The following is a 20,680-nucleotide window of genomic DNA, read 5'->3' as shown; positions in this document are numbered from 1 at the left end:
TTTCAAAAGGGTTCAAATGCCTCTAAGCACTATGGGACTTAATATGTGAGGTCATCAGTCCCCTAGACTTAGAACTATTTAAACCTAACTAACCTAAGAACATCACACACATCCACACCCGAGGCAGGATTCGAACCTGCGACCGTAGCAGCAGCGCGGTTCAGGACTGAAGCGCCTAGAACCGCTCGGCCACAGCGGCCGGCTAGAAACTTTTTAACATCTTATGTAAATTTAAGTGATGCAAAGTATTTGCTAAAAGTATTTCCCTTGACTATAGCGTTGTACGGAAGTGAAACATGGACGATAAATAGTACAGACAATAGGAACATAGAAGATTCGTCAGTGTGTTATTACTGAAGAATTCTGAAGATTAAATGGATTGATCGATTTAGTAATGAATAGATACTGAATCAAAACTGAGAGGAAAAGCATTATGGCACAGTTTGATTAAATTAAGGGAAGGTTGACAGGATACATTATAAGGGATCAAGGAAAAGTTGTTTTGGTAAAGGTGGTACGTGAGAGAGGGGGGGGGGGAGGAGAAATTGATGTAGGTTACAGTAGTTACAGGAAGATGAAGGGACTAGCACAAGAAATACTACCATGAAGAATCAGCAACAAAGACTAAAGATTACAATTATTCTCATTCAGAATTAGCTGGTATACTCATTGCTATAATAACCCAGAATTTTCTTTCTTTCTTTTTCAAGATACATTCTTCTACCACGTTCCTTAAATGATTTAGTTGCAGGGATATCGTTCCAAATTCTGTCCTGTAGGTGTGTTAGACCATCAAAATCGTGAGCTGGTTGGAGGGCACAATGCCCGAAACGTTCTCAGTCGGGGAGAGATCCAACGACTTTTTTGGCCAATGCAGGATTTGGCTAGCGCGAAGACAAGCAGTAGAAACTCTCGCCGTGTGCGGTTGGGGGTTGTCTTGCTGAAATATAAGCCCAGGATAGCTTGTCATGGTGGGCAAAAAAATGCGGCATAGAATACCGTCGACTTATCGCTGTATTATAAGGATGCTGCGGATGACAGCCTGATGGGTCCTGCTATAAAATGCAAGCCAAGTCCATCACTCCTGATTCCCGGGCCATATGGCAGGTGACAGTCATGTTGGTATCCCACCGCTGTCCAGGACATCTCCAGACCAACAGACAAGTGTCATTTGTTCTTTTGCTTTCAAATAGTTATATGTTACATAAAGTCAACATCAACTCGTCAGGAAATTACCTGCACTTTACAATTTACAACCTATCGAATGCCAAAAATACAATTTTGATCATTTGTGCGACATGAAAACTTCTCACATTGGAAGTGACAGAGTGCGTAATACAGAAAGGGAAATTTCAGAAAAAAAACATTCCTTGTTCCGCAGCTATTTAATATCAATGATGTGTTTCACCTATTTGGGGCATCATCAGATTTGTATTGGAATTTATGGTGGTTTACCTATATGGGTATATATTTTATTTCTTCTGTCTGTTTTTATCCATTCGGTCGTCTAAGTAGTTTACGGCAAATATTATAAGGCGATATGCCCGCTGCACTCAAGCCCGTGAAGCTAGCGAGAAAAGATGAAGAACATTAATTTTCTTATGTTTGAAAAAACTCCTATGGTACGTATGTTCAACCTTGTTCTGTCTGCCTTTCCCCGCCCACGATGGAGAGGATGCGCATTTCGGTTTTGTTCACGAATAATGTGAAATACATTAATTCTTATAGCATGAAGTCAACTTCATTTACTAGTTCCTCATTTCACCTGATGTATCTATCTACGTTACCGGTTTCTGTAATACTTCGAATTAGCAAGAAATTTAAGCAGAGCAAGCTGGACGCTGTAACATTGTTTTCAAAGATTAAGAGGAGGTAAATAACTTCAAGACTCGAAGAACTGTTACCCAATAATCCAATATTAAATGTCACAGATTTTTCGTGTATCCGAAAAATGATATGCCTGACTGTCTGGAATGTGTGCTGTGCGTAAATTAGCTGAGACACACGCTCCCTAGAGAATTCACTATTGTTGCGTCTCTTGTGTGGTGGCAGCAAATTTCCATTGCAATTATTATTCTTAAAATTAGTAATAAATCAGAAGAACTGGCGACCATGACAGGACGAATTGACAGGTACTGCATGGGAAGAACATGTAACGTTTTTGGCAAAGGTATTATACCAGTTTGCAGTATATGGTGACGTAGCTACTTGGAGTTTAGAAAAGAAAAGGTCAAGTTTTTCGATCATATTATCTCGACACGGGGTATACTACCCAATCCAGTAAAATATTTCTGACTGTCACAGAACTAAAAACAGCTCAAGATATATTTGGGATTGCTTACACTTTTTTAGGAAATTCATTCCAGATTAGTTATTGAATAGTGACGATTTGCTGAATCTTTTGAGGCAAAATAATCCATGGATAGAGACAAAACAGTGTCAAGCAGACTTCGATGAAATAAACGAGGCATTACTACATGCAAACATACTACACCTCCCTGACATGTCACAAGATTTTTGCTTGAGCACAGATGCATCTTCACAGGGTCTAGGAGCATGCTTATTTCAGATCACTGAAGATGATAGATGACCGACACCCAACATAACCAGTGTTGCTAGTCGAACACATTCTGAATCCGAGCGGTCATATTCCATGACAGACTTTGAGGCTCTTGTGATTATGTGAGCATTTCAGATATTTGAGTACTACTTATGGGGCAAGGACACCAAAGTTTACTGTGGCCATCACGTACTTTCTTTTCTATTAACGTGCAAATTACTTCATCGAAGGTTAGCAAGGTAGCACATGTACTTGCAGGCGTTCAGCTCTGAAATCATGTGCTTTACATTAAAGGTAAACGAAACAGAATCGCTGACGCCTTGTCAAGGTTATCACAAGAGCTCGTTGAATTCTTAGTGTTCGCAGAACAGAATTCCAAAATTAGATTTCTGCTTATGCAAGAAAAGACACAACAACCATATTACGTAGACATGTGCAAGAGTTTGGACCAATTACAAGAGGAAGACTTGCGATGGAGAAAGGTAAGGTCGAAACCGTCTGAAAGTTAATGAAATTATGTCATCTATACAAGGGAGTCCTCTTTCAACGGAGTACACCGCATACCGCGTTTTAATCTTTGCCGTAAACTACTTAGACGAAGAAAAGATATACCCATTTAGGTAAACCAGCATAAACGTAATTTCCAATACAGACCGAGTAAAAGTAGTTGAATAATAACCCATCCCTCATAAAACCATAGGTCACATTTCCAGTTACATTTACACAATCTGATGATGCCCGAAAAGTGTGAAACGCGTCACTGATATTAAATAATTTCGCAATCAATACTGTTTTTATTCTCAAATGATTCGAAGTTATTTTTGTCGTATCCTGCTACAATGGAAAGGAATAATTTTTTAAGTGAAATTTGTTCAACGAAGTGGTCAGAAACGAAGAGCAAGCTTGGGTTAGGGAAGTGGATGGAGGGAAATCAGCCATGCTGTTTTCAAACGAACCATCCTGACACTCACGTAAAGTAATGTAGGCAAATCACAGGAATCTGGAAGGTTTGACACGTATTTTCATGTCAGTCCTCCCAAATGAAAACTCCGGTGTATAATCCACTGAAAAACCACACTCGAACAATGATCATAGATATGGCGTAAGTGTGTCAGCTCGAATGACCTTAATACTGAAAACTGTTTCACTTTAAACGCAAGTCATTTTAGTTGAGAACGCAACAGTTCGGCTTACTTATACATCACCTTCCTGCAACCTTCATCTCGTAGCTAGGTCGAACACAGCCAGCGCATGGTACAAAGGAGCGATAAAACTGCTGCCTCCGTATCAAGGACGAATGTGCGATCAAAGTACGATGTTCAAAACGCCAGCCAAAATTTGCTCAAGGCTAGAGAGCTGTATGCGAAACACAGTAAACATGGACCACGATCTCGGTCAGTGATCACCACTACTTGAGACGGTGCTCTGAAAACGGCTGCAGATGAATACTTCATTTTGGAACACAATGGTTCACAACTAGTGCGAAGCAACGCATTGATCCATAAGTACTGTGAAAAAGCATAAAGAAACCTATCACGCATTTCAAATCGCACATTTTCTGGAAATACATAACCCGCCCCAAAACTCTTGTCTATTTTGAAAATGTATTACCCTGTACTCCAACGACGAGACAATCCTCATCTTATTAATCGTTCTTTAAAATTATTGTTTTGTTTAGAATATTTCACGGAAATATTTTATTTTACATCTCAATCGTTATTGCATTAGTACAAGAAACACCTCTCTTATTTTTGTTACCGTATTCCTGCCGTTCATCACTGTTCTACATCCACTGCGAGTTCAGTCATGAATATCCCGCAAACTGAATGCTTAAATGAATCGCACTTCCTGGTATCACTGTTCCTGTCAACGTTAACTTGGCTTTACGTGCTTAATCCAATAACGTATAATATCCTGATCGCTAGTGCGTCTTCCATTAATCTCACTTAACTCAGATATTCTTCCATTCGGCAATTTGGTTGTAGCATTCACATACCATATTTCCGTAAAAATGATTGTTCTCTGAGCAGGGGTCGCTTTCACATAAATTCACTTACGTCCATCCGTATGGACTGATACCATATGACTATTCCAACCGGACAGCTACCAGTCAAGGGTGGCGCAGTGACGTGGCGCACTCGGCAGTTTCTAGACTCAAAACGGCGCTCAGACCTCGCTTTTACAGGGATGCGATATCAAATAAAACCTGTACGGCAAAGAAAATAAGATTTCTCTCTCTCTCTCTCTCTCTCTCACACACACACACACACACACACACACACAAACACACACACACACACACACACACACTCGCGCGCGCGCGGGCATGTAACACACTAATAAAAGTTTAAACCTACGTTGATGTACCTCGACTTACCCTTATTAAAGTGTTCTTGCACTTCTTTAAGGCGTTCGTCTTATGTCAGGAACGATAGATTTATTTCCTAATACACTACTGGCCATTAAAATTGCTACACCACGAAGATGACGTGCTACGGACGCGAAATTTAACCGACAGGGAGAAGATGCTGCGATATATAAATGGTTACTTTTTCAGACCATTCACACAAGGATGGCGCCGGTGGCGACACCTACAACATGCTGATATGAGGAAATTTTCCAACCGATTTCTCATACACAAACACCAGTTGATCGGCTTTGCCTGGTGAAACGTTGTTGTGACGCCTCCTGTAAAGGAGGAAAAATGCGTACCATGACGTTTCCGACTTTGATAAAGGTCGGATTGTAGCTTATCGCGATTGCGCTTTATCGTATCGCGACATTGCTGCTCGCTTTGGTCGAGATCCAATGACTGTTAGCAGAATATGGAATCAGTGGGTTGAGGAGGGTAATACGGAACGCCGTGTTGGATCCCAACGGCCTCGTATCACTAGCAGTCGAGATGACAGGCATTTTATCCGCATGGCTGTAACGGATCGTGCAGCCACGTCTTGATCCCTGAGTCAACAGAGGGGACGTTTGCAAGACAACAACTATCTGCACGAACAGTTCGACAACGTTTGCAGCAGCATGGACTATCAGCTCGGAGACCATGGCTGCGGTTACCCTTGACGCTGCATCACTGACAGGAGCGCCTGCGATGGTGCACTCAACGACGAACCTGGGTGCACGAATGGCAAAACGTCATTTTTTCGGATGAATCCAGGTTCTGTTTACAGCATCATGATGGTCGCATCCGCATTTAGCGACATCGCGGTGAACGTACATTGGAAGCGTGTATTCGCCATCGCCATTCTGGCGTATCACCTGGTGTGATGGTATGGGGTGCCATTGGTTACACGTCTCGGTCACCTCTTGTTCGTATTAACGGCACTTTGAACAGTGGACGTTACATTTCAGATGTGTTACGACCCGTGGCTCTACCCTTCATTCGATCCCTGCGAAACCCTACATTTCAGCAGGATAATGCACTACCGCACTTTGCAGGTCCTGTACGGGCCTTTCTGGTTACAGAAAATGTTCGACTGCTGCCCTGGTCAGCACATTCTCCAGATCTCTCCCCAATTGAAAACGTCTGGTCAATGGTGGCCGAGTAACTGGCTCGTCACAATACGCCAGTCACTACTCTTGATGAACAGTTTTATCGTGTTGAAGCTGCATGGGCACCTGTACACGCCATCCAAGCTCTGTTTGACTCAAAGCCCAGGCCAGAGGTGGTTGTTATGGGTACTGGTTTCTCAGGATCTACGCACCCAACTTGCGTGAAAATGTAATCATATATCAGTTCCAGTATAATATATTTATCCAATGAATACCCGTGTATTATCTGCATTTCTTCTTGGTGTAGCAATTTTAATGGTCAGTAGTGTACAATTTTAGGTACTATCTATGGAAGACTACTAGTGTTCAAGGAGCTCTGTGAATATCCCCAAGCTGAAGACAGTAATTCAACAGACTAGAGCATCGTAGGTAGTGTGTTCCTCGATTGTGTGAACCACTGTGAATTTACATACCTTAGCGATGTGCTAAAGCTTGCTCCTCTGTTATATACTAACGCCACTGACTACAACGAACTTCAGCATCGACTACTCATTATAAGGTGCGATAAAAAGTTTTAGTTCCAACGTCTTACAGTCCGGAATCGGTGTGCCAATCAGGCAAAATGGCGTTGAGCTTCGAGAGAATCATCCCATCGAAGCACCAGGCTGAAGACACCCGCATGGTAAAACACCGTCTCCTGTTGCGTGAAGCAGTCCGTAACTGTCTGCAGCACATCCTCGTCCGACAGAAATCGTCGACCCTCCAGCACCTTTTTAAGGGACGCAGGGCGTGATAACCGCATGAGGGGAGATCACGATTATAAAGCGGGTCCTCGAGTGTCTCCCACTTCAGTTGGCGTAACTTCGGCTTTACGAAATTTGCGATATGCAGTCATGCGTTATCACGAAGCAGCAGCATCCATTGTCATAGTTTCATTCCACAACAGTGATTTTCGACAGACATGCTGCCCAACATACATTCTTAATCCTCCGTTTGTCCTTCGGGACCAAAAAAAAGTGTAACAGCACGTAGGTCCCGTTTGGACGCATTTGGTAATAACGTCGCCAACTTCAAGTTTTGCATTTACCGCACTCACTTTGGAAAGACATGAATTTTACACAAATCTGTTGCCTGTATGTCCGTGTTCATATACCCGCACCGGAGTCGCGTTACGTAACGTATCCGTGCGGCAACGCCGCCAAATGGAAACTTTTTGATTGCCTGCTATAGCTACCGAAAACATTCTCAGAGTAGGTCTTTCATAGTTTGCATCCGTAGACTGGCTTTGTCATAAAGGACAGATAACGCAATTGAGACTTGATTCGGACTTGGATGTCGGTATGAAAGATTGCCTGTTGAGGACTAATGAAAAGGCAACATGTGACAATGCTTTTGATAGTGTTCCTCACAAGCGGCATCTAATAAAATTGCGTGCCTATAGATTATCATCTTAATTGTGCCACTAGATTCGCGATTTCCTATCGGAATGTCCAGAGTCCTTAGTGATTATTAGGAAGCATCATGCTTAAGAGAAAAAAAGGTATGTGGGATCCTCCAAAGAAATGTTATAGGCCCTCTGCTGTCCCTAATCTATGTGAACGATGTGAGAAATAATCTGAGCCACCCTCTTCTGTTTGCACATGATGCTTTTGTTTACCATCTAGTAATGTCGTTAGAAGATCATAACGAGTTACAAAAGTGTGAGGTCTTCTACATGAGTACTAAAAAGAACTTCCATTGAACTTCTGTTACACAAAAATTAAAAGTTGTCCATTAAAATAAATACTTACTGAAACATTTATGAACAACTTAAATTGCTAGAATCATCTAGAAAATGTTGCGCGTAAGTTGAATCAGAGACTGCGTTTTACTGGCAGAACACTTAGAAGATGCAAGACATGTGTTAAAGCGACTGCCTACATTATGCTTGTCTCTTCTCTTCTGGGATACCACTCTGCGATGTAGAATCCTTCACAGGTAAGACTGACGGAGGGCACTGACAAATTTCAAAGAAGGGCAGATCGTTTTTGTAGAATCGCAGAACAGACTAGAGATTGTAACGGATATGACAAGGGAGTTTGCGCGGCAATCAAAAAACTAATTTCACGTTCTGGAGAGATTATTCACGAAATTTTGTAAGGTGTACGGATCTTAGGGACCTTAGATGAACTTGATCCATAACGACAGTATGATACAGTATGAGATCCTCAGAAAATAATAATTATATTATATCAACATAAGTAATCTCATGTATCGAAAACTAACAAAACAATATCTACCAGTATATGGACAGGGCATGAATTCACAAGCCAGACTCAAACGCATTTTCGAGACGAACCAAGCAGGTGGTTAACGACATCGGAGAACTCCACTTATCAGTAGAACGGCGAGCTTCAGTGCAGAAAGGGATAAGGCTAGAACAGTACATTACTCCTTTTAATGTAAATACAGATGGGACCACGGGTAAGTGGCTGGACAGTTTTAACAGGCGACGCAGACGCGACATGGTAGGGGGATCCCATTTTATAAAAGCATTTTGAGAACTAAAATTTCTAGATATCTCTCTTGTCTCGTGGTGGACCACACAAATGTGTGGGAAATTAACGAGGGCATTGAGAGTTTTTCTTTCTGCGAAGTGTGGACAATATGCTTCACGTATCATAGTGACAGACAGCAAAGAGGTAGTTAATTATTCCTGTGGGAATTTTTGCAGGCAAAGATATTGTGCATGTTGCTCCAACCCTTAGAAAGTGTGCAATAGCCATTATTTCGACTAGGGAGAAATTAGCATTCTACAGAATGCAGGAAAGTTGAGACTGAGTGAAATCAGTCAAATCCAGAGTAGGGAATTAGCATTTCAGATCCAGCACAGAGACAATGCTGTTGCAGATGCCGCTTGGTAAAGTACCATTGCCCATTAGGCCACAGTAAATGTTGAGTCGAGATTTTGCTCACTCCAACTTGCATACGCTTTGACCATTGAATGTCAAAAGCTAGGATACTAACCTACCCTCACATTGAGGACGTGAGAGTTTTTCATTGGTTTAAAAAGTAGATTTATTCTCCACCAATTTAGTGCATTGACCAGCTATGACATTGTAGATGTAAATCCTCTGATAAAATTTTTTTCATATGTCGAGATAATGATTTTAGTAATTGTCAATTCAATATGTCCAAGAGTTAAATATTTATGTTATTGAGTGTTGAAAGTAATTGAACATGATTGTTGTGTATCACTTAACCCCTGAAAGTACAGTTGATAAATTATATGTAGAATAAAAAATGGAATAGCTGTTTTGTCTTTCTAGGTTCGGAAAATTCGCGAACAGCACCGCTTAGTGGAACGCTCAGAAATGACAGAAAATAATCGAATGAGACAAAGAGAAGTCGTGGAAGGTCTTGATAGGATCGAGTTGGACACGCAACAGATAAATCAGCGTGAACAACACGAGGCAGAACACATAGAAAAACCGAATGAGACCGAAAATGCAGCACATGATGTACAATATGGTCCAAAGAATGGACATGAGAACGGCGTTGCTAGTGAATCAGACGCTGAGTCTGTAGAAGTGATCTGCAGCATATTGAACCAAACGTAATCATATTGAATCAATTAGGCTTGCAATTGTATGAAAGAACGAGTGTTAGTGCTCCTACACTATGTTCGGAAGTGAAGGAAACGGTTCACAAAACACGAGATAGGGAACGGTTGCCTAAGATGGCAACTGGCGAAAATATTGTAGATCAAAACGCCAAAATATATGGATTGTTGCTGTTTTTATTACAACAATCTCAGGAATCACAAAAGCGTGTAGAAGGGCGCATAACACAAGGGCAAAAAGAATTAGAGGGGCGCATAACACATCAAACAACAAAATGCGTATAGAATGGTGCATAACACTTGGGCTGAAAAAAACTAACAAGGAAATAATAATAAAAAAAAAACGCGTGATAATATTCAAGGTCAATTAGATCAAATACGAACTGAAGCTAAGGAAGCGCAAATCACGCTTCAAACGCTCGTTACAGGGCACAAACAATTCAGAACAGATATTGGCACTGTCCAAACAGACATGATTACGTTGCGTGAAGTTACGCAACAAAGTGTCAAAAAGGTTAAACAACAGGTCGAAGCTTTTGCCATCAAAACGACGACGAAAGCGAAACATGTTATGTTATGTTCTGAGACGACGTTTCACAAAAGAACGCAAAAGTAGCATTAAAGAAATTCGAAGCTCGTATTCTAAAAATACAAGGGAAAAAAGGACATCAGTTTCAACAGGTGAGATCGGAAGTTTTACGTTCGACAGAAAGTCGAGGTGACGTAGAAAGCGTCAGTGAGGAGTCGCAGACGACGACAGAATCCACTTTAGTGTCGGTAGACACTGCTGTGAAGACTGCAAAATCAACAGTTGCCGATAATACGACAGAAAGGGTACCAGAAATTAAGTGTGACGTAAGACGGAAAGGCACATGCGGATGCCAGTCCGAAATCGCAAACGGTGAACGGGAAATTAGTCCAAACCAGCGTACGCCAGAACATCACAGTAACCGTAGGGAACATTATGGATTGTGACCACTTGTTCAAGAAAGAATAACAGGTCAATCGGGAATACAAGAGTGTCGTTTGCAGCAAGGTTCAGTACGGCAAACACAAAGCGTGACATACGCTGACCAAACCATAGAGACGTGTTACGCAGCGCCACAACCTGTAGGACGAATATCGACGGGTTACAGTACGGCCTCTAACGAGCCAGAATTGCTTGCACGTCAAGATACAGGGCCGATAGCGGGCGTTATGTACGCATATTGCGCAGTGAGATCTGCAGGTGATTCTACTGCACAAATGACACAGAATGAACCAAGTTACACACGTTTGTGTAGATTTGATGCAAACCTAGGACTGAATTCCAGTCTTCAAAACCCAGAAGGTACATTACAGAGAGAAGCGAGAGGTTTTGATAACAACCACTTTCTTACAGTGCGGAAATACTAGCGCTGTAAGAAAGATGCAAGTATTCTACACCCCCACACATTTATTGACCAATTTAAAATTGGAATACCGACACACTAGCCATTAAAACGTAAGTTAGATTTCATTTGTGCATGTATAGAGGGAAGTGTTGCTGCAACTATGCAGGCTGGCCGGAGTGGCCGAGCGGTTCTAGGCGCTTCAGTCTGGAACCGCGCGACCGCTACGGTCGTAGGTTCGAATCCTGCCTCGGGCATCGATGTGTGTGATGTCCTTAGGTTAGTTAGGTTTAAGTAGTTCTAAGCTCTAGGGGACTGATGACCTCAGGAGTTAAGTCCCATAGTGTTCAGAGCCATTTTTTGAAACTATGCAGAAAATAGCAGTAACTTGCTACTCGTATGATTCGTTTAGAGCTACCTTTATAGAAAGATATTGGTCTCCTGAGAATAAAATATGGATTATTACAAAATGTCTCACTCGAAAATTCGAGTGAGAAAACAGCAGTCAAATTCTTTGAGAATATGGCTAAAGGAAACCACTACCTAGATAACCCATATAGTGACGGAGAATTGTTTCAAATATGCAAAACGAAACTGCCAATGAAGTATCAACAAGCCTTGATAGGACGTGGGGGCGATAATGTAGAAACTTTCAAAAGTGTTTTGAAAGAAGTAGAATTCATGCATGAAAACGACGCTCAAAGACGTCGCGATTCAGAACGGAATAATTTTGAAAGAACACGTAATAGTAAAGAGAATAATAATGGTAGAGATGGTAGACCAGATTCGGATTGAATTCTGGACGAAATAGGAATCATTACAGAAATGGGAGTAGTGGAAACACTAGATCTCAGCGTAATGGATATGGTTTTAATAGTGGTTGCAACAGGCGGAATATAGACTAAAGTAGGAATGGAAACTGGAAAATTCTGGATAACCGACAGACTGATATTAATCAGCGATCTGTAGGTCCATGGAGAGAAAGCAGATGGGGAGGTGGTGGAAGAACGCAGCCACAGGCCAATTCTTCAGGTAATTACTGGAGAAACGAACCACAGATGAAGGTTGAATTACGACCACCAAATCCTGGGAAGCATGAGGATTGACTGACGTTAGGTATTGCAGGAGTTCAAGCAGATAATACACTTTCTGCAGAAACGGATGACACGGCGACCACAGCAATAAATAGGTTAAGGTGTGACGTACAAGAGTCGGAATTGGGAAGAGGAACGACAGAAAGATCATCAAAGGTAACCTTACAGATACTACGAATAGGGAGGAAGTCACAACTGAAGTGTTGGGATGAGGTAGAGTGGACTGACACTGACAGTGAGAATGAACTCCCAGCATTACCTAGTAATGAACCATTTGATTATAACGAAGCATTAATTTATATGGTGCAGATGTTTGATTCTGCTCAGACAAATGATTTTCAGCGGGATAATATATATCCTACTGTAAGCTGTAATGCTACGATTGATCAAGACGATAGGATTAACCGACAAAATACGGCTAATACAGGCCATAGAAAAAAGAAAGAAGTACGGGTAATTACACCTGATCAAAAGTTCGACATACTGCAAGATCTACTAAAATCCTTCCATAAAACCTTGAAAGAAAAGCAGAAAGAGTCCGAGGCTTTGTGGATAGCGGGAATCGTTCAAAATCGGGAACAACAAGTCGATAATGGAGGGAAAATATTCCGTCTGGATCGGAAAACGAACCAGATTGTAAAGGATGTGATCAGTCTGATAAATCAGATTCAAAAATATACAATTCTGGCACATGCGAGGACATAGTACGGCAGTATTACCGAGACTACGTAATTATCACACCAGACACAGAAAACAGCGTCGTAATAAATGACGACATAGCTGAAAATTTGAGTCTGCAACTCTCAGTGGCAGATAACAAATATGATAACGAGTTGAATCAGGATGCAAATACAAACACAATTAATGTAGAACCTGATGACTTCCCAGAATCTAACTGTGAAGTACTGTCACACTTAAAGAATACTTTCCAGGCTCTAAAATCCAAATTAAACATGATTACGCAGATGTGTGATGAGAAGACAAACTTAAAGGTAGTAGCAAGTTGAGAAAATGAGGATTGAAAATCTAGATTGGTTACTTTACAATCTGATCTAGAAGCAGCGAGACTAAAGTTGGACTATTTAAAAAATACTTCTCTCCAAACTCTCGATGAGGACCATCAAATGTTGATGGAAAATGTCGCAACTATGGATGCCCATAAACATCCAGTGGTGACGGAACAAACACACATCCATTGGTTAAATTACGAAGTAACTGAGGACATGTTAGTTGAGGAAGCCAAAGACGAGAGTATTTCAGAGATAAGTCCGATACTTCGTGTAACAGCCAAGGGATATTGTCGTTAACGCAATAGGAGATAGTGGGAGTGAGTTAACTGCGATGTCAGATCCATTACTCAGTCGTGGCAACGGTGTCAATGACTTATTTCAACAGAACAAAAATCCAGTGGTGTTAAAGATCAAACATAAGTGAAAAGACAAGAACTCGATTGACATTCATCAGCATTATTTGCTGAAGAATGACATGCTGTTCTACAGATGCATTGGATAGGAATTCTTGCAGTGGTCACATGGCAATTAGCCATGAAAACAAAATTGTAAATGGATCACTAATGTTACAGCAAAAGAATATAGATTTGTTTCAGGTAGCAGCAGATCTCAAGAGGCAGACAGGACGAGTTACAAATATGTAAATATTCAATTATAGGTACAATAATAATAATCATTTAAATCATTAAAGTATGTCACAAAAAATAAAAGAAAGCTAATGTCATGATGTACTAATTAACTAACCCACATATCATCAATCCATGCTCATTCAAGAAGTAAAGGAACTGTTATAAAATAAACTAACTTAAGGTGTAAATGATAGTTTCCTGAAAGTAATGAAAAAACTATTTAAATATTCATTGTATTATTCATGTAAATATTCAATGTAAAATTCATTGTCAATTTAGAAAAAGAAACTTGTAAGTAGTAGCATTAATCAAAAAGTCACAGTAAACAGGTGAAACAGAGAACACAGGCAGTGCCACGTCACGACAGTCGTCTGGGGAAGGAAGACAAGCCGACAACAGAAGCAGAAGGTGGACGGGAGGCTACCGCCTGAGAGTGAGAGTTTATACAATTGCACAATATGGCACTGGCGACAAACCAGAGACCAAAATAAGGAATTTACTGACTCAAGCTTCTCATTAGTGCGGAGACTGAACCAGGTGTATTTTGAAGAATTTTGTCCCACACCTCACCCCCAATAGTGTAAGGATGGGGAAAACCCAGAAACAGCAAGGAACAAAGAATGTACACCTGCGAGGAAAGCAAAGCGACCCCATTAGCTCAACACACAATAGAAGTGACTAACAATTGCAAACTCTCGGTAAGAGCTCCGTAGTACAACCGCCTGCAAAAATAAACTCGGAATATTTCTCTCAATAATACATGGAGAAGATAATAACTGACCACAGAAATATTATTTCCAAAATCATCTATTCAGACTTGACCATATCTCATAACAATGTTACTGGTAATCCTTCTGAATAATGTTCACTGAATAACATATCGTATCCCTATGCCCGAGAAGTTGCAAGTTCCAAGAAAGAAGACATGAAGAAACAACAAGAAATGAAGAGAAGAAAGGACCTCAAGATGTGGGCAGAAGACAGCAATATTCCTTACCTTAAACCAGTATGAGATTTGGCAGAATCAACAGAAAGCAATATTCAACAAAACCATGGCAGTTATTTCATTCTAACTATGAAACCAACCAAACGAACCTGAGTGGCAACGACGCCAATAAAGGACTATGCCACCTATGTTGTCACATCATGACATTGCCTTGGATGAGCAGATACTCCAACATGGAATTTACCATGTAATAGCATTCGTCATTGAACATTGAGAACTGTAAATGTCGGTAATTTTCATCAACAACACGCAGAGTCTATAACTGACTAGCAGCATCAACCACCACTGATCAACAGCAGCATGAGGAAGCAAACCCAGCCCAAAGTTTAAAGTGTTAAATGCATAAAGAAAGAAAGTGATGCATTTGACAAATTCATTGAAATATTATAAAGAGTTCAAAAGATAATCACATCAGCAAGGAGTGGAAATGCATGTAAATATTCAGTCGAACCTGTACCACTGGGAATTTATAAATTATGTGTTTCATTTGTATTCTATAATTCGATTTGTAAATTGTTAAAGTATATTCATAAATGTACCATGATTTATACTTTGTATTTCATGTGTAAATTTGTAAATGTTTATGCAATCTAAAGATATGTTAATAAGAATTTGCGTATTGTAGATATTTTGGAAACATGTGATTTTAATGGTAAATAATGTGAATGAATGTAAAGTTTGTGTTAGGCAAAAATATTAACTGTTTTAAATTTGATGACAATTCAATATTTATGCAGTATTTACATTTTGAGAATAGAGATCAGAGGAACAAACACTTCCTTAACTTCACTGAACTTTCACAATCATCAATATCATGAATGTTTGAGAATTGTGGAATGCCTGAAGTTATTGTAAAGAAAAGTCTAAAGGGTGGATAAACCATTTTAATAGAACTTAACCACAAGTACTAGAGAAAAATGTTGTAAGATTAGTCAAATAACTGCTATAAAGGACTGTAAAGTCACAAAATAATAATCTAAATAGAAAATGCTATGTAAAGCTATACATTTCAAATCAACATAGAATGTTAAAACGACATCATCTAGCATAAGATAGACACATAGCTGGACAATGATTAAAATTAATTGAATATGTAATTTTGCACTGCAATGAGCAATGCCTCAACCATTGATCATAGCAGCATGAAAAAAATTTGGAAGGGACGGCATGTGTAAGGCATTCGGATCTTATGGACTTTACATGAGTTTTATCAATAATGTCAGTATGATATAGTATGAGATCCTCAGTAAATAATTATTATATTATATCAACGAAAGGCAATTGCAGTAATCTCATATACCGAAACTAACAAATCAATATCTACCAATATATGGATAGTGGCATGAATAAATAAGTTAAAGTGAAACGCATTTTCGAGACGAAGCAAGCAGGTGGTTAATGCACCTCTAACAAGGCAGCGATTGGCTGAAGCTATACTGGGCGATGCAGATGCGACACGCGGGGGGGGGGGGGGGGGGGGAGGGTAGATCCTCATTATATAAAAGCATTTTGAGAACTCAACAAATTTCTAGAAATCTCTCTCATCTAGCGGTGGACCACACAAGTGTGTGGAAAATTAGCAAGGGCATTGAGATCTTTGCTTTCTGCAAAGTGTGGGCAATAGGCTTCACGTATCATGGTGACAGATAGCAAAGAGGTAGTTAATTATTCCTGCAGGAATTTTTGCTGGCAAAGGAATTGTGTACATCGCTCCAACCCTTAGTGAGTGTGCAGTAGCAATGATTTCGACTAGGGAAAAATTAATGTTGTACGGAATGCAGGAAAGTTGATTGAGACTGAGTGAATTCAGTCAAGGCCAGAGTAGGGAATTAGCGTTTCAGATCCAGCAGATGCCACTTGGTAAAGTGCCATTGCACATTAGGCCACAGTTAATGTTGAGTCGGGATTTTGCTCACTCCAACTTGCGTACGATTTGACCATTGAATATCAAAATCTAGAATACTAACCTTCCCTCACGATGAGTACATGAGAATTTTTTCATTCATTTAAAACGTAAATTTATTGTCCACCAATTCAGTGCATTGACAAGCTATGACATCATAGATGTAAATGAGCTAATGAAGATTTTCATCATCCTTTCTTCTGATAAAAGATTTTTCATATGTAGAGATAACGATTTTAATAATCGTTAATTCAATATGTCCAAAAGTTAAATATTTTGTTATTGAGTGTTGAAAGTAATTGAACATAATTGTTGTGCATCACTTGACCCCTGAAAACACAGTTGATAAATTATATGTAGAATAAAAAAAGTGAATCGTTGTGTTGTCCTTCTAGAATAGACCCGAAACTTTCACTTTTATTAATTCATGCAGTCTAGTTAAGTGACAGCAGCATTTATAATGATTTTGTTACAATCTGCACATGATATTAGTTGCCTTACAGGGCCAGGTTCATAATTATTTAGAATGTCTAACACCCTGGGCTTGAGAAGACAGTTCAGATGTTTTGTCCATTTGGGTGCTAAGAGGTAAGCTAAGTTTGCACACATTAGTAACACAATGTGCAGATACAAAGTGCAGACAATCTCACAATTTCTCATCCAAATGTGAGAACATTTTGTTGACTCCTAGCTATATCGTGATAAAGTAAAACAAAACAGAGATTGCACAGAAATATTTACGTGTTCACTCTTCCCACGAGTTATTAGACAATGGAACGTTAGAGAAATAATCTGGAAATGGTTTTATCAACCAACCTCCTGCAAAACAATTAGGTTTCACTAGATGGGTAATCATGAAGATGCCGATGTAGATGTAGATTTAGATGTAGAGAGTGTCGTACCGTCACATGATCAGTTGTTCGACTTGTGGACAGACTCATTTAGAGGCAGAAAATATATTGCATCGTCAAAAAGATGATATGTAAACTCTTTGTCAGTCACTGAAAGTGACTCTCTTAATAATGCTGCCGGCCGAAGTGGCCGTGCGGTTAAAGGCGCTACAGTCTGGAACCGCAAGACCGCTACGGTCGCAGGTTCGAATCCTGCCTCGGGCATGGATGTTTGTGATGTCCTTAGGTTAGTTAGGTTTAACTAGTTCTAAGTTCTAGGGGAGTAATGACCTCAGCAGTTGAGTCCCATAGTGCTCAGAACCATTTGAACCATTTAATAATGCTGGCGCTGATTACAACAACCTTCGATATTAAAATGTAGTTACGAAACCCGAGAGAAACAGAGAGATAGGAAGAGTATTTACATTCAAACAGAAGATCTTCGAGATGTTTCGAGCTCGAAAATTAGGGCCACGGTCTACTACACTTAACAGACAGGTAACTCGCAGCACTCACTATGCCACAGAATATTTATTTAATAGCCAACATGTATCTGCATATATACGATAGTTGGCCTGTTATTACAACGAAGCAGTAACACACCCTGTTTGTAGTTAGTCGGTAATGAACAGCCTAGGCGTCCCCAAACAGTAGCGACGAGTCGCAGCAATCCCTCGCCAGAACTCGAGATCCGTTCTCAGAGGGGTGATCGCCTAGCAGGACGCAGCGGTCGGTTGCAGGTCACTCGGAACTCCCAGACAGTCACGAATCACATACAATTTGTGGCAATATGGCTGCCTGCAGCTTAACAGCTCATGCATCGAAGCTGCTTACAAGAATAATATACGGAAGAATGGAAAAGAAAATTGAGAATGCGCTAGGTGACGATCAGTTTGGCTTTAGGAAAAGTAAAGGGACGAGAGAGGCAATTCTGACGTTACGGCTAATAATGGAAGCAAGGCTAAAGAAAAATCAAGACACTTTCATAGGATTTGTCGACCTGGAAAAAGCGTTCGACATTATAAAATGGTGCAAGCTGTTCGAGATTCTGTAAAAAGTAAGGGTAAGCTATAGGGAGAGACGGGTCATATACAATATGTACAACAACCAAGAGGGAATAATAAGAGTGGACGATCAAGAACGAAGTGCTCGTATTAAGAAGGGTGTAAGACAAGGCTGTAGCCATTCGCCCCTACTCTTCAATCTGTACATCGAGGAAGCAATGATGGAAGTAAAAGAAAGGTTCAGGAGTCGAATTAAAATACAAGGTGAAAGGATATCAATGATACGATTCGCTGATGACATTGCTATCCTGAGTGAAAGTGGAGAAGAATTAAATGATCTGCTGAACGGAATGAACAGTCTAATGAGTACACAGTATGGTTTGAGAGTAAATCGGAGAAAGATGAAGGTAATGAGAAGTAGTAGAAATGAGAACAGCGAGAAACTTAACATCAGGATTGATGGTCACGAAGTCAATGAAGTTAAGGAATTCTGCTACCTAGGCAGTAAAATAACCAATGATGGACGGAGCAAGGAGGACATCAAAAGCAGATTCGCTATGGCAAAAAAGACATTTTTGGCCAAGAGAAGTCTACTAATATCAAATACCGGCCTAAATTTGAGGAAGAAATTTCTGAGGATGTACGTCTGGAGTACAGCATTGTATGGTAGTGAAACATGGACTGTGGGAAAACCGGAACATGAGAGAATCGAAGCATTTGAGATGTGGTGCTATAGACGAATGTTGAAAATTAGGTGGACTGATAAGGTAAGGAATGAGGAGGTTCTACGCAGAATCGGAAAGGAATATGTGGAAAACCCTGATAAGGAGAAGGGACAGGATGATAGGGCATCTGCTAAGACATGAGGGAATGACTTCCATGGTACTAGAGGGAGCTGTAGAGGGCAAAAACTGTAGAGGATGACAGAGATTGGAATACGTGAAGCAAATAATTGAGGACGTAGGTTGCAAGTGCTACTCTGAGATGAAGAGGTTAGCACAGGAAAGGAATTCGTGGCGGGCCGCATCAAACCAGTCAGTAGACTGATGACCAAAAAAAATGGCTGCCTGACTGTGACGTATATGTCTAGATTTTAAAGGTGAATGTGTGGTTTCGTTTCCAATCGTTTTGTTTTGTCCACGTGGAAGTTCATAGTATCAGTTTCAATAGACACTGAGGTGACAGAGGTCATCGGACAGCGATATGCACATACACAGATAGCGGAACTATCACTTACGCGAAATATAAAAGGGCTGCGCGTCGACGGATCTGTCATTTGTACTCATGTGAGTCATTTAAAAAGGTGCCAGACGTGATCATGGCCACACAACGGGAATTGACAGACTTTGAATGGTAGTTGTATATAGACGCATGGGATAATCCAAAATTATTAGGGAATTCAATATTCCGAGATCCACAGCGTCAAGAGCGTGCCAAAGATACCATATTTCAGGCATGATCTCTCACCACAGACAACTCAGTGGCCGACGGCTTTCACTTAACGATCGAGAACAGCGGCGTGTTCGTTGAGTGGTCAGCTCTAAGAGTGGTTATGTTCGGCTACTTGCAGACCATTTGCAGCCATTGATGGACTTCATGTTCCCAAAAAACGATGTCACGTTACCGGGCCACAGTTGTTCACGACTGGTTTGAAGAACATTTTGGACAAATGGAGTGAATGATTTGGCCACCCAGATCACCCGACATGAATCCGGTCGAACATTTAAGGGACACAATTTAGAGGTCAGCTCCTGCACAAAATCCTGCGTCGGTAACAGTTTCGCATTTACGAACGGCTACAGAGGTAGCACAGGACTTCCAAGGATTTGCAGAGTCCAAGCCACATTGTGCTGCTGCACTACGCCGGACAAAATGAGATCCGACACGATGCCACGAGGTATCCCTTGACTTTTGTCACCTCAGTGTACTTGGTTGCACCTGGTGATTTTCAGTTATTTATGAAAGACCTCGACGCATTATTGTAATTTTTACCTTTGAAAGGGAATGAGGTCATAATAAGTGAATATTATAATGTAAATGCTTGGCACATACCCATTATACATCTACACATAAATAGCTTGCCATTTCAAATAATTTAACTCTCCATCATTT

This window comes from Schistocerca piceifrons, chromosome 7 (genome assembly GCF_021461385.2).
Source record: "Schistocerca piceifrons isolate TAMUIC-IGC-003096 chromosome 7, iqSchPice1.1, whole genome shotgun sequence".
Lineage (NCBI taxonomy): Eukaryota > Metazoa > Arthropoda > Insecta > Orthoptera > Acrididae > Schistocerca > Schistocerca piceifrons.
The sequence above is the reverse complement of the archived record's forward strand: the minus strand, read 5'-3'. Positions refer to the sequence as shown.